Source organism: Pseudophryne corroboree, chromosome 5, assembly GCF_028390025.1.
Source record: "Pseudophryne corroboree isolate aPseCor3 chromosome 5, aPseCor3.hap2, whole genome shotgun sequence".
NCBI classification, from domain to species: domain Eukaryota; kingdom Metazoa; phylum Chordata; class Amphibia; order Anura; family Myobatrachidae; genus Pseudophryne; species Pseudophryne corroboree.
Window position 1 is genome coordinate 824684397 of NC_086448.1, and position 14696 is coordinate 824699092.

Below are 14696 nucleotides of genomic sequence, written 5' to 3' on the forward strand. Positions count from 1 at the left end.
TAACGACATCCTGTCTGTTGATGAATTACTGTAGCTGCCTCCCACTCTGGGAGCTGCATAGAGTGTGTGACATCACGCTGTATAATACACAGCTGAGAGTCTTTGTGTAGAGATATTATTCAAACGTTTTGGTTATTCCAAAATGTGGAACAAGGAATCATTGATCTGATTCTTCTTTGGATTCTTGTACAAGTGTTAATTACAATGGGGCCACAAGATGGCGATGGATTCCTTAATGAACATACTGTGATATGCTGGTATAATCGCCAGCAAGGGTCTTGGTTAATGAGTTTGCCTGTCCAATAAACATTCTCATTCTGCAAAATACAGTGGTGTGACAATTAACTGGGGCAAAGTTTTGTTTTGGCTGTGTTTTGTCGTCCTCTTGGGAGATGACGCACACCCTGTCCCTGCGGGTCAAGGGTACATTATACTTCTGCAAGTTTGCCACCAGAATCTTCTTCCTTGTGATTTTTACTCCCTTAATATAGTTAAAATTAATCATCTTGTTGGCGCTGCACCAGGTTGTGTCCAATCCCGAGGACCTCACTAAATCATCCAATCAGAAGTATCGACAGACGGTGTAAGTAATGACATCACCAGACCATTGCCAACAATCACTCGCGCCACTCTCTGTGGGGGTCATTCCGACCCGTTCTCACGCAGCGGTTCTTCACTGCGGTGCGAACGGGTCGGGACTGCGGCTGTGCGGCTCCCGCAATGCGCACATGCGTCATTGCGCGGCGACCACCAGCGACGACGCCAGCGCAGAAAGTCATCCCAGCGGCGATAGCATGAAGACTGGCAGGCGGGAGGCGTTCCGGGGCGTCAACTGTCCGTTTTCAAGGCGTGGTGAGGCAAACGCAGGCGGATCCAGGCGTTTGGAGGGCTGATGTCTGACGTCAATCCCGGGACCTTTGTCGCTGGATCCGTCGCACAGGGTAAGTAACTCTTACCCTAGTCTTGTTTTGCAGGAAACTTTTTTAGCATAGCAGGGCGAGCAACTCGGAATGACCCCCTATATCCGGACAAAAAAAGCACAATAACTTGCTTTGCCCCCCATTAATTGACAGACCAGGGTATAATATGGAGTGTGATATAGGCTGGCACCCACCAGAACATGGCCCTGGCAGCTCCAAAGTAGAGATGAGAGGGATTGCAGTGACAGCAAGGGGCTCATTTTTTAACAGGTGATAAAACTCGCTGCCTGTGATAAGTGGTGCCCCAGCCAATCAGCTCCCAATTGTCATTTCTCTGACGTCCTAGTGGATGCTGGGAACTCCGTAAGGACCATGGGGAATAGCGGCTCCGCAGGAGACTGGGCACAAAAGTAAAAGCTTTCTGACTAGCTGGTGTGCACTGGCTCCTCCCCCTATGACCCTCCTCCAAGCCTCAGTTAGATTTTTGTGCCCGGCCGAGAAGGGTGCATGCTAGGTAGCTCTCCAGAGCTGCTTAGAGTAAAAGTTTTAAATAGGTTTTTTTATTTTCAGTGAGACCTGCTGGCAACAGGCTCACTGCATCGTGGGACTAAGGGGAGAAGAAGCGAACTCACCTGCATGCAGAGTGGATTGGGCTTCTTAGCTACTGGACATTAGCTCCAGAGGGACGATCACAGGTTCAGCCTGGATGGGTCCCGGAGCCGCGCCGCCGGCCCCCTTACAGAGCCAGAAGAGCGAAGAGGTCCGGAAAAATCGGCGGCAGAAGACGTTCCTGTCTTCAATAAGGTAGCGCACAGCACTGCAGCTGTGCGCCATTGCTCTCAGCACACTTCACACTCCGGTCACTGAGGGTGCAGGGCGCTGGGGGGGAGCGCCCTGAGACGCAATAAAACATGTTTTAAACCTTATATGGCTAAAGAAATGCATCACATATAGCTCCTGGGCTATATGGATGCATTTAACCCCTGCCAGTTTTCCTAAAAAAAGCGGGAGAAAAGGCCGTCGAAAAGGGGGCGGAGCCTATCTCCTCAGCACACAAGCGCCATTTTCCCTCACAGCTCCGCTGGAAGGACGGCTCCCTGACTCTCCCCTGCAGTCCTGCTACAGAATCAGGGTAAAACAAGAGAGGGGGGGCACTAATTGGCAGAAAATACATATACAGCAGCTATAGAAGGGAGAAACACTTATATAAGGTTATCCCTGCATATATATAGCGCTCTGGTGTGTGCTGGCAAACTCTCCCTCTGTCTCCCCAAAGGGCTCGTGGGGTCCTGTCCTCTATCAGAGCATTCCCTGTGTGTGTGCTGTGTGTCGGTACGATTGTGTCGACATGTATGAGGAGGAAAATGATGTGGAGGCGGAGCAATTGCCTGTAATAGTGATGTCACCCCCTAGGGAGTCGACACCTGACTGGATGGTAGTATGGAAGGAATTACGTGACAGTGTCAGCACTTTGCAAAAAACTGTTGACGACATGAGACAGCCGGCAAATCAGTTAGTGCCTGTCCAGGCGTCTCAAACACCGTCAGGGGCTCTAAAGCGCCCGTTACCTCAGATGGTCGACACAGACCCAGACACGGATACTGACTCCAGTGTCGACGGTGACGAGACAAACGTAATGTCCAGTAGGGCCACACGTTACATGATCACGGCAATGAAGGAGGCTTTGAACATTTCTGATACTACAAGTACCACAAAAAGGGGTATTATGTGGGGTGTGAAAAAACTACCCATAGTTTTTCCTGAATCAGATGAATTAAATGAGGTGTGTGACAAAGCGTGGGTTTCCCCCGATAAAAAACTGCTGATTTCTAATAAATTATTGGCATTATACCCTTTCCCGCCAGAGGTTAGGGCGCGTTGGGAAACACCCCCTAGGGTAGATAAGGTGCTCACACGCTTATCAAAACAAGTGGCGTTACCGTCTCCTGATACGGCCGCCCTCAAGGAACCAGCTGATAGAAAGGTATATACACACATACTGGTGTTATACTACGACCAGCAATCGCCTCAGCCTGGATGTGCAGCGCTGGAGTGGCTTGGTCGGATTCCCTGACTGAAAATATTGATACCCTGGATAGGGACAGTATATTATTGACTATAGAGCATTTAAAGGATGCATTACTATATATGCGAGATGCACAGAGGGATATTTGCACCCTGGCATCAAGAGTAAGTGCGTTGTCCATTTCTGCCAGAAGAAGTTTATGGACACGACAGTGGTCAGGTGATGCGGATTCCAAACGGCATATGGAAGTTTTGCCGTATAAAGGGGAGGAGTTATTTGGGGTCGGTCTGTCAGACCTGGTGGCCACGGCGACGGCTGGGAAATCCACCTTTTTACCCCAGGTCACCTCTCAGCAGAAAAAGACACCGTCTTTTCAAACTCAGTCCTTTCGTCCCCATAAGGGCAAGCGGGCAAAAGGCCACTCATTTCTGCCCCGGGGCAGAGGAAGGGGAAAAAGACTGCAGCAGGCAGCCTCTTCCCAGGATCAGAAGCCCTCCCCCGCTTCTGCCAAGTCTTCAGCATGACGCTGGGGCTTTACAAGCGGACTCAGGCACGGTGGGGGCCCGTCTCAAAAATTTCAACGCGCAGTGGGCTCACTCGCAAGTGGACCCCTGGATCCTGCAGGTAGTATCACAGGGGTACAAATTGGAATTCGAGACGTCTCCCCCTCGCCGGTTCCTGAAGTCTGCTCTACCAACGTCTCCCTCCGACAGGGAGGCAGTATTGGAAGCTATTCACAAGCTGTATTCCCAGCAGGTGATAATCAAGGTACCCCTCCTACAACAGGGAAAGGGGTATTATTCCACGCTGTTTGTGGTACCGAAGCCGGACGGCTCGGTGAGACCGATTTTAAATCTGAAATCATTGAACACTTACATAAAAAGGTTCAAATTCAAGATGGAATCACTCAGAGCAGTGATAGCGAACCTGGAAGAAGGGGACTATATGGTGTCTCTGGACATCAAAGATGCTTATCTCCATGTCCCAATCTACCCTTCTCACCAAGGGTACCTCAGGTTTGTGGTACAGAACTGTCATTATCAGTTTCAGACGCTGCCGTTTGGATTGTCCACGGCACCACGGGTCTTTACCAAGGTAATGGCCGAAATGATGATTCTTCTTCGAAGAAAAGGCGTCTTAATTATCCCTTACTTGGACGATCTCCTGATAAGGGCAAGATCCAGGGAACAGTTAGAGGTCGGAGTAGCACTATCTCAGGTGGTGCTACGTCAGCACGGGTGGATTCTAAATATTCCAAAATCGCAGCTGATTCCAACAACACGTCTACTGTTCCTAGGGATGATTCTGGACACAGTCCAGAAAAAGGTGTTTCTCCCGGAGGAGAAGGCCAGGGAGTTATCCGAGCTAGTCAGGAACCTCCTGAAACCAGGACAAGTGTCAGTGCATCAATGCACAAGGGTCCTGGGAAAGATGGTGGCTTCTTACGAAGCGATTCCATTCGGAAGATTCCATGCAAGAACTTTTCAGTGGGATCTGCTGGACAAATGGTCCGGATCGCATCTTCAGATGCATCAGCGGATAACCCTATCTCCAAGGACAAGGGTGTCTCTCCTGTGGTGGTTGCAGAGTGCTCATCTTCTAGAGGGCCGCAGATTCGGCATTCAGGACTGGACTCTGGTGACCACGGATGCCAGCCTGAGAGGCTGGGGAGCAGTCACACAGGGAAGAAATTTCCAGGGCTTGTGGTCAAGCATGGAAACGTCTCTTCACATAAATATCCTGGAACTAAGGGCAATTTACAATGCCCTAAGCCAAACAAGGCCTCTGCTTCAGGGTCAGTCGGTATTGATCCAATCGGACAACATCACGGCAGTCGCCCACGTAAACAGACAGGGCGGCACAAGAAGCAGGAGGGCAATGGCAGAAGCTGCAAGGATTCTTCGCTGGGCGGAAAATCATGTGATAGCACTGTCAGCAGTGTTCATTCCGGGAGTGGACAACTGGGAAGCAGACTTCCTCAGCAGACACGACCTCCACCCGGGAGAGTGGGGACTTCATCCAGAAGTCTTCCACATGATTGTAAACCGTTGGGAAAAGCCAAAGGTGGACATGATGGCGTCCCGCCTCAACAAAAAACTAGACAGGTATTGCGCCAGGTCAAGGGACCCTCAGGCAATAGCTGTGGACGCTCTGGTAACACCGTGGGTGTACCAGTCAGTGTATGTGTTCCCTCCTCTGCCTCTCATACCCAAGGTATTGAGAATTATAAGACGGAGAGGAGTAAGAACTATACTCGTGGCTCCGGATTGGCCAAGAAGGACTTGGTACCCGGAACTTCAAGAGATGCTCACAGAGGACCCGTGGCCTCTGCCTCTAAGGAAGGACCTGCTCCAGCAGGGACCTTGTCTGTTCCAAGACTTACCGCGGCTGCGTTTGACGGCATGGAGGTTGAACGCCGGATCCTGAAGGAAAAAGGCATTCCAGATGAAGTCATCCCTACCCTGGTCAAGGCCAGGAAGGATGTAACCGCAAAACATTATCACCGCATTTGGCGAAAATATGTTGCGTGGTGTGAGGCCAAGAAGGCCCCTACAGAGGAATTTCAACTGGGTCGTTTCCTGCATTTCCTGCAAACAGGACTATCTATGGGCCTAAAATTAGGGTCCATTAAGGTTCAAATTTCGGCCCTGTCGATCTTCTTCCAAAAAGAACTGGCTTCAGTGCCTGAAGTTCAGAAGTTTGTCAAAGGGGTACTGCATATACAGCCTCCTTTTGTGCCTCCAGTGGCACCTTGGGATCTCAATGTAGTGTTGAGTCTCCTAAAATCACATTGGTTTGAACCACTCACCACTGTGGAATTGAAATATCTCACATGGAAAGTGGTCATGCTGTTAGCCCTGGCTTCAGCCAGGCGTGTCTCAGAATTGGCGGCTTTGTCATATAAAAGCCCTTACCTAATTTTTCATTCAGACAGGGCAGAACTGAGGACTCGCCCTCAATTTCTCCCTAAGGTGGTTTCAGCGTTTCACATGAACCAGCCTATTGTGGTGCCTGCGGCTACTAGGGACTTGGAGGACTCCAAGTTGCTGGACGTGGTCAGGGCCCTGAAAATATATGTTTCCAGGACGGCTGGAGTCAGAAAATCTGACTCGCTGTTTATCCTGTATGCACCCAACAAGCTGGGTGCTCCTGCTTCTAAGCAGACTATTGCTCGTTGGATTTGTAGTACAATTCAGCTTGCACATTCTGTGGCAGGCCTGCCACAGACAAAATCTGTAAAAGCCCATTCCACAAGGAAAGTGGGCTCATCTTGGGCGGCTGCCCGAGGGGTCTCGGCTTTACAACTTTGCCGAGCAGCTACTTGGTCAGGGGCAAACACGTTTGCTAAATTTTACAAATTTGATACCCTGGCTGAGGAGGACCTGGAGTTCTCTCATTCGGTGCTGCAGAGTCATCCGCACTCTCCCGCCCGTTTGGGAGCTTTGGTATAATCCCCATGGTCCTTACGGAGTTCCCAGCATCCACTAGGATGTCAGAGAAAATAAGAATTTACTTACCGATAATTCTATTTCTCGTAGTCCGTAGTGGATGCTGGGCGCCCATCCCAAGTGCGGATTGTCTGCAATACTTGTATATAGTTATTGTTACAAAAATCGGGTTGTTTATTGTTGTGAGCCATCTTTTCAGAGGCTCCTACGTTTATCATACTGTTAACTGGGTTCAGATCACAAGTTGTACGGTGTGATTGGTGTGGCTGGTATGAGTCTTACCCGGGATTCAAGATCCTTCCTTATTATGTACGCTCGTCCGGGCACAGTATCCTAACTGAGGCTTGGAGGAGGGTCATAGGGGGAGGAGCCAGTGCACACCAGCTAGTCAGAAAGCTTTTACTTTTGTGCCCAGTCTCCTGCGGAGCCGCTATTCCCCATGGTCCTTACGGAGTTCCCAGCATCCACTACGGACTACGAGAAATAGAATTATCGGTAAGTAAATTCTTATTTTTTCAAACACATGACAGTTGCGTGCTGATTAGCTGGAGCACCATTTATCATACGCAACAAGTTTTATCTTTCACAATGAGTTTTATCACTCATTTTATTTTATTTTTTCACCCTCTTATATTTCATGTCATTTTCTGGGACATTCCACAAGTAATCCCGGTCTCTGTTACTGCAGAGGAGTCTGACTAGTAATCAGCAGGCTGCTATTATTACAATGGGCCTGTTACTAGCCCGCTGACCTATAGCAGCAAGCTGCAGCGGACATGTGTCAGGTTTAATTTTAACCGACTTAGAGAGAGACTGCCAGTCACCTGGCTGCCTGCCACTGATTAACATGTCCACCAGGAATGCATTGCAGTGCAGGCTGGGAGAGGCAGCCACAGCCAGGCACTTCCTCCTTCAGGCACTTACTGACCAAGTTACCATAACTGGGAGCACTGGACGATCGTGTCACCTCATGCAGGCTGCCAGGTGAGCAGGCGGAGGGTGAGTCCTGTGTGTGTTCGTCTGTACAGGGCTCCGTTTCTGGTGCTACTCAGTGTATGCAGTAATAGGATACTACTATAGATCTTGTGTCAACTTGTAACTTTGCTTGAGTGTGTGTTATGTATGTATCTGTGTGGATTTGCATACACGTACATATGTTCTGAATTTAATGACAGGGGGGCAGAGGTAGAGGAGAATGCTATAGCACAGAAAGACGCAGTGCAGCAGCTGTGCAGTACTATGCTAAATCTGCAGTGCCAGCTTCTCTGATCCACTGCTCTGTCCGAGGGCGAAGCATCTGGTCATCTGATAAATAAGACAGGGTGCCCTCCACAATAACACATGTAAGCTCCAAAGTGATGGCGGCACCCCAGGGACTCACTCCAAATGTAACATTATTGTCAGATGTCTGCAGGTTGGTAGGTGCTTGCTTAGCGGATTTGAGCAAGAAGGTTAGTCTACCTGTTGATTCCAAACCAGAAAAGGTTTTATTGAATATAACAGGATACAGGTGATAGAAGACAAATAGCAGTCAATACGATAAGGTGTCTCTCTTGGGCTAAGTACTGTACAGCCATACAGCACTGTGACTCTACAATAACTCAGTGATAGGCTTGTGCACATGCAGATTTTTTTTTATAGAGACATGTAAACAAGTCCTGCATCTTGAGACTAGACAGGACCTTTAAGTTTGGTGTATAATATTTACTCTGGCATGTGCTGTTATTTAGACAGATGAGTTATCTACAATAACACACAGTTAAGAGACAACACGTATCAATTAACCATTTAACTCTATATCAACAAACACGGTGTCCTGTTGATTTTGGAGTGAGTCCCTGGAGTGCCAACATTGGTTTGGAATTTATATATATAAACATACTAAGGAGAAGCAATGGATTCATTATAAATTATATATATCCGAGTCCGTTTTGTAGCACCAAGACTCTAGGAAATCTGCAGCTTAACCCTTAGCCTTTTCACTGCTGAGGGTATTTTCATTCCCCTGAGTTACGATCATTTTTCCACGCTTGCAATAGTCGCCTTCCAACACCAGTGTCTGTCAGCCATGTTTTTGTTTTGTTTCTTTTCTGCAGGCTTTCTTTTAATTTTCAGAAAAAAATACCTTTTTGCAAGTCAAATAAAATGTGCAAAAAGTTTTTGTTTGTTTCTTCAGTGAACTACAGTATAAGCAAATGTGCACATTTGTTTTATACACAGCACAGAAAATACTTTGCAGCTCTGGCTTTACCATTACTCTTTCAAAAACCCCAAAAAGCAGGATCCTACACCTAGGTATTCAGATAAGAATCTGCGTTTAAGGATAATAATATAGGGCCTGATTCAGACCTGATCGTTGCTGTGCATTTTCGCACGGTGGGTGATTAACGATTGACTCTATGTATGCACCGCAATGTGCACGCGCCTCGCCAAACAACAATAGGCATCGCCAAACAGCGACAAGCTGGTGCGAAAATTCCGATCGCACAGCCATTCACATGCTGATTGACAGGAAGTGGACGTTTGGGGGCGGTAACTGACCAATTTCTGGGAGTGTCAGGAAAAACGCAGGCGTTCCCAAGTGTTTTCAGGGAGGGTGTCTGACGTCGGCTCCTGCCCTGATCAGCCCATTGGGCTGCACACAGTGGAAAACCATTCAATGGTGAGTGAGTTGCGATTTGCAGCTGTCCGCTGACTGAGGGACATTTTTCGCACAGCGTGCACATGCGATCGCACACTAAGTGACTATTTTTTGTACGAAAAGAACAGCAGAAAATACATACTGTAGATCCGCTGCTTTTTGCAGACACTATGTATTTTCGTTCAAAAATATATATTTTTCACGTGACGTAATTGGATGGGGGGGGGTAAAAACATCAGTGAAAAATATAAAAAAATTGTGAGGTTGTCGCGGCCGCTGCATTTTGGTGGCTAATTGAATACCCCAGGTCTCTAATCTCCTGTAAATAATTTCAGATGCTGGTCGCTGCTTCTCAGGAGACGTCTTCAGCGTACAATCAGCGGAGTTTCTTCACTTTCCCGGCAACTGATTGATAGATGCTCATGAGGAGGTAGATTAGGACGTTTTATCTGCACATTTATTTGTGGTAAGTGTCTGTACAATACTGAGATTTATTTTCTTATTCATTCCCTTTAGATGTATTATACAATGTTACTTTGTGGCTGTGAATTGCTTGTGTGTTGTTCTTACTCAGCTGGGTTTAACTAGGTCTAGTTAGTCAGTAGTCTTTGCTTAATTTTCTGCACATTCCACCATAGCCTCCCAGTACGGTTCCGGTATGAATGGTGGACCATGTTATGGTCGACAGTCATTAGGTCGACCACTATTGGTCGACATTGACATTGTCGACATGGACACATGGTCGACACATGAAAATGGTCGACGCGTGAAAGGTCGACACATGAAAAGGTCGACATGAGTTTTTAAACTTTTTTTGGTGTCGTTATTTGCGGAAAGTGACTGGGAACCCCAATTAGTGCACCGCGTCCCCTCGCATGGCTTGTTTTACTCGCCATGCTTCGGGCATGGTGCCTCCGCTTCGCTCGGCACAGATTACCGTTCCAATCGTAGTCCACGTGGATTGTAAAGTATGGAAAAGTTCCCCAAAAGAAAAAAAGTAAAAAAACTCATGTCGATCTTTTCATGTGTCGACCTTTCATGTATCGACCACTTTCATGTGTCGACCATGTGTACATGTCGACCATGTCAATGTCGACCAATAGTGGTCGACCTAATGACTGTCGACCATAACATGGTGGACCATGTGAACGGATACCTCCCAGTACATGCCTATGACTGATAACGTGTTTCAGGAAAATGGTGAAGGGAACACCTATGTGGGTGCCGCTGCTGAAACCATCGTGTGCTGCTCATGTCTTACTGTAAAGGAAGGAGGCCCAAAGTAGTTACATATCTCAGCACATATTAATTTTGTGTATACATATATTAGTGATGAGCGGGTTCGGTTCCTCGGGATCCGAACCCCCCCCCCCCCCCGAACTTCACCCATTTTACACTGTTCCGAGGCAGACTCGAATCTTCCCGCCTTGCTCGGTTAACCCGAGGTCGCCCGAACGTCATCATCCCGCTGTCGGATTCTCGCGAGATTCATATTCTATATAAGGAGCTGCGCGTCGCCGCCATTTTCACTCGTGCTTTGGAGATGGTAGCGAGAGGACGTGGCTGCGTTCTCTCAGTTTCTGTGTTCAGTGTGCTGCAAATATCTGTGCTCAGTGTGCTGCAAATATCTGTGCTCAGTGTGCTGCAAATATCTACGTTCTCTGCCTGAAAAACGCTCCATATCTGTGCTGCATTGTAGTATATAGTAGGAGGACAGAGCAGAAATTTGCTCACCACCAGTATATATATATATATATATATATATATATAGCAGTACGGTAAAGTAGTCCACTGCTCTACCTCTGTGTCGTCAAGTATACTATGCATCCATACCTGTGCAGCATTTTAGTTGTGCGCAGTATATAGTAAGAGGGGACAGTGCAGAATGTTGCTGTGACCACCAGTATATATATAGCAGTACGGTACAGTAGTCCACTGCTCTACCTCTGTGTCGTCAAGTATACTATGCATCCATACCTGTGCTGCATTTTACTTGTGCGCAGGATATAGTAGGAGGGGACAGTGCAGAATGTTGCTGTGACCACCAGTGTATGTATATATATATATATATATATATATATATATATATATATATATATATATATATATATAGCAGTACGGTACAGTAGTCCACTGCTCTACCTCTGTGTCGTCAAGTATACTCTGCATCCATACCTGTCCTGCATTTTAGTTGTGCGCAGTATATAGTAGGAGCGGACAGTGCAAATGTTGCTGTGACCACCAGTATATATATAGTAGTACAGCACAGTAGTCCACTGTTCTACCTCTGTGTCGTCAAGTATACTATGCATCCATACCTGTGCTGCATTTTAGTTGTGTGCAGTATATAGTAGGAGGACAGTGCAGAATTTTGCTGACCACCAGTATATATATATATATAGGAGTACGGTACAGTAGTCCACTGCTCTACCTCTGTGTCGTCAAGTATACTATGCATCCATACCTGTGCTGCATTTTAGTTGTGCGCAGTATATAGAAGGAGGGGACAGTGCAGAATGTTGCTGTGACCACCAGTATATATATAGCAGTACGGTACAGTAGTCCACTGCTCTACCTCTGTGTCATCAAGTATACTATGCATCCATACCTGTGCTGCATTTTAGTTGTGCGCAGTATATAGTAGGAGGACAGTGCAGAATGTTGCTGTGACCACCAGTATATATATAGCAGTACGGTATAGTAGTCCATTGCTCTACCTCTGTGTCGTCAAGTATACTACAAAAGTTCAGTAAAATTACCCAAATATCTAAATTAAAAGCGTCTGATGAGAAGCGTAAACTTGCCAATATGCCATTTACCACACGGAGTGGCAAGAAACGGCTGAGGCCCTGGCCTATGTTCATGGCTAGTGGTTCAGATTCACATGAGGATGGAAGCACTCATCCTCGCGCTAGAAAACTGCAGTGCCACTGCTAGATTGGCCAGGGGTTTGTGTCGGCCACTTGGGTCGCTTAGCTTAGTCACACAGCTACCTCATTGCACCTCTTTTTTTTCTTTGCATCATGCGCTGTTTGGGGACTATTTTTGAAATCTGCCATCCTGTCTGACACTGCAGTGACACTCCTAGATGGGCCAGGTGTTTGTGTTGGCCACTTGGGTCACTTAGCTTAGTCACACAGCTACCTCATTGCACCTCTTTTTTTTCTTTGCATCATGCGCTGTTTGGGGACTATTTTTGAAATCTGCCATCCTGTCTGACACTGCAGTGCCACTCCTAGATGGGCCAGGTGTTTGTGTCGGCCACTTGGGTCACTTAGCCATCCAGCGACCTCGGTGCAAATTTTAGGACTAAAAATAATATTGTGAGGTGTGAGGTGTTCAGAATAGACTGGAAATGAGTGGAAATTATGGTTATTGAGGTCAATAATACTATGGGATCAAAATGACCCCCAAATTCTATGATTTAAGCTGTTTTTGAGGGTTTTTTTGTAAAAAAAACACCCGAATCCAAAACACACCCGAATCCGACAAAAATATGTCAGGGAGGTTTTGCCAAAATGCGTCTGAATCCAAAACACGGCCGCGGAACCGAATCCAAAACCAAAACACAACATATTATGTATATATATCTTTTATTTTTTCAGTTTCGCCCAGTTGTTGCAGTAAAAAGATAATCTGCCATGGTCGTAGAAGAATCCTACAAAGATGGCCAATAAGTCTGCTCTTTATCCAGTAAACATGGTTAACCACAGACGTGCGAGTGGGCATTGAAAAATATGTTACACCTCGCTGTTTCCTAATATTTGGTATCCCCTACCTCTCTCCCATCTACCAGGTTTCTTGCAGTTCGTCACACGTCCCCTGCCATTCAGCACACATCCTTGGGCTCATATACCCTATAATGCAGCACAGATTCCCTATAATGCAGCACAAATTGCCTATAATGCGGCACACATCCTTGGGCACAGCCACCCTCTGACTGTGATGCAGCACACTCTCTTTGAAATGAAGTACACTTGCCCAGGGGCAGCATAATAGAGGAAGGGGCTCGTGTGCAGTCTCTCACCCAGGGCCGTAACTAGGTGTGTGCCAGTGGTGCACTGTGGGCACAGGACCACCTGCAACACCTGCCTGGCCGCTCCACCGCCACATTGTGGGGTTCGCGTACCCCCACCGTCACCGCTCAGCTGCCCTGCCCGACTACCTCTTCCCACATATATAGCTGGCCAGCGCTGCTGCTCCCATTCTGCTCCCCCCATGTGCTGGGAGAGATGACGTCTCTCCCAGCCCGCCCCCAGCCCACCCACAATGCCCTGCGCTGTGAAGAGCGCAGCGTAGGGTGGGAAGAAGGATAGGCAAAACCTGCCGGCTGGTCACAGGTAAGTATAATACTTACTTACTCTCTCTCTCCCCCTGCCTAATATGTAACAAGGGGGACTCTGCAGCCGTAATGTGTAAAAAGGGGGACTCTGCTGCTGTAATATGTAAAAAGGGAGACTCTGCCCCTGTAATGTGTAAAAAGGAGATTCTGCCATCGTAATGTGTTACAAGGGGAACTGTACCTGCTGTTATGTGTGAAAAGTGGACTCCGCCGCCGTAATGTGTAAAAGGGAGCTCTGTCTGCCGTAATGTGTAAAAAGGGGTACTCTACCTGCCTAATGTGTAAAAAGTGGGACTCTGCCAGCCTAATGTGTAAAAAGGGGGACTATGCCAGCCTAATGTGTAAAAAGGGGGACTCTGCCAGCCTAATGTGTAAAAGGGTACTCTACCTAGCGTAATGTGTGACAGGGTCTCTACCTGGCGTAATATGTAAAAGGGAGACTGTACCTGCCCTAATGTGTAAAAGGGGACTCTACCTGCCGTAATGTGCAAAATGGGACTCTACATGCCGTAATGTGTAAAATTAAGCTCTGCCTGCCATACTGTGTAAAAGGGTACTCTACCTAGCGTAATGTGTGACAGGGTCTCTACCTGGCGTAATATGTAAAAGGGAGACTGTACCTGCCCTAATGTGTAAAAGGGGACTCTACCTGCCGTAATGTGCAAAATGGGACTCTACATGCCGTAATGTGTAAAAAGGGGACTCTGCCTGCCGTACTGTGGAAAAGGGGACTCTGCCTGCCGTACTGTGGAAAAGGGGACTCTGCCTGCCGTACTGTGGAAAATTGAGCTCTGCCTGCCATACTGTGTAAAAGGGTACTCTACCTAGCGTAATGTGTGACAGGGTCTCTACCTGGCGTAATGTGTAAAAGGGAGACTGTACCTGCCCTAATGTGTAAAAGGGAGCTCTACCTGCCGTAATGTGCAAAATGGGACTCTACCTGCCATAATGTGTAAAAGGGAGCTCTGCCTGCCGTACTGTGTAAAAGTGGCTCTACCTGGCATAATGTATAAAAGGGGCTCTACCTGGCGTAATGTGTGTATGTGGCGCTACTGTGCGGCATAATTTAAATAATGGAGACTTCTGTGACCAATATCAATTGGTATTATTTTGTGGCCACGTCCCCTTCCCCATGAAACCACACCCCTATATTTTTGGCACGCGCCTTAGGCGCTCACTGACCCTGTTTCCTATGTGTGTTTGGGGGGGGGGACGCCGATGCTGTTTCTTGCACACAGCACTAAAATGTCTATTTATGGCACTGCTTTCACCAGCGCAGTTACGAGCAGACCCAGGCACTGGTACAGAGTATGCGGCA

At 47.5% G+C, this 14696-nt stretch overlaps 1 protein-coding gene across 4 annotated transcripts in view; it reads left to right on the forward strand.

The window, feature by feature from the left end:
* The first annotated feature begins 7246 nt into the window (after positions 1-7246).
* The window catches only part of ALS2CL (ALS2 C-terminal like), a 156052-nt gene continuing 148602 nt past the window's right edge, over positions 7247-14696 (forward strand). For 3 of the 4 annotated variants that reach the window (XM_063924517.1, XM_063924522.1, XM_063924521.1), the window contains exons 1-2: positions 7247-7394; positions 9372-9502. The gene's annotated coding sequence lies outside the window, so the exon portion shown is untranslated. The remainder of the gene's footprint in view (positions 7395-9371; positions 9503-14696) is intronic. The other variant, XM_063924519.1, reaches the window with a different exon arrangement.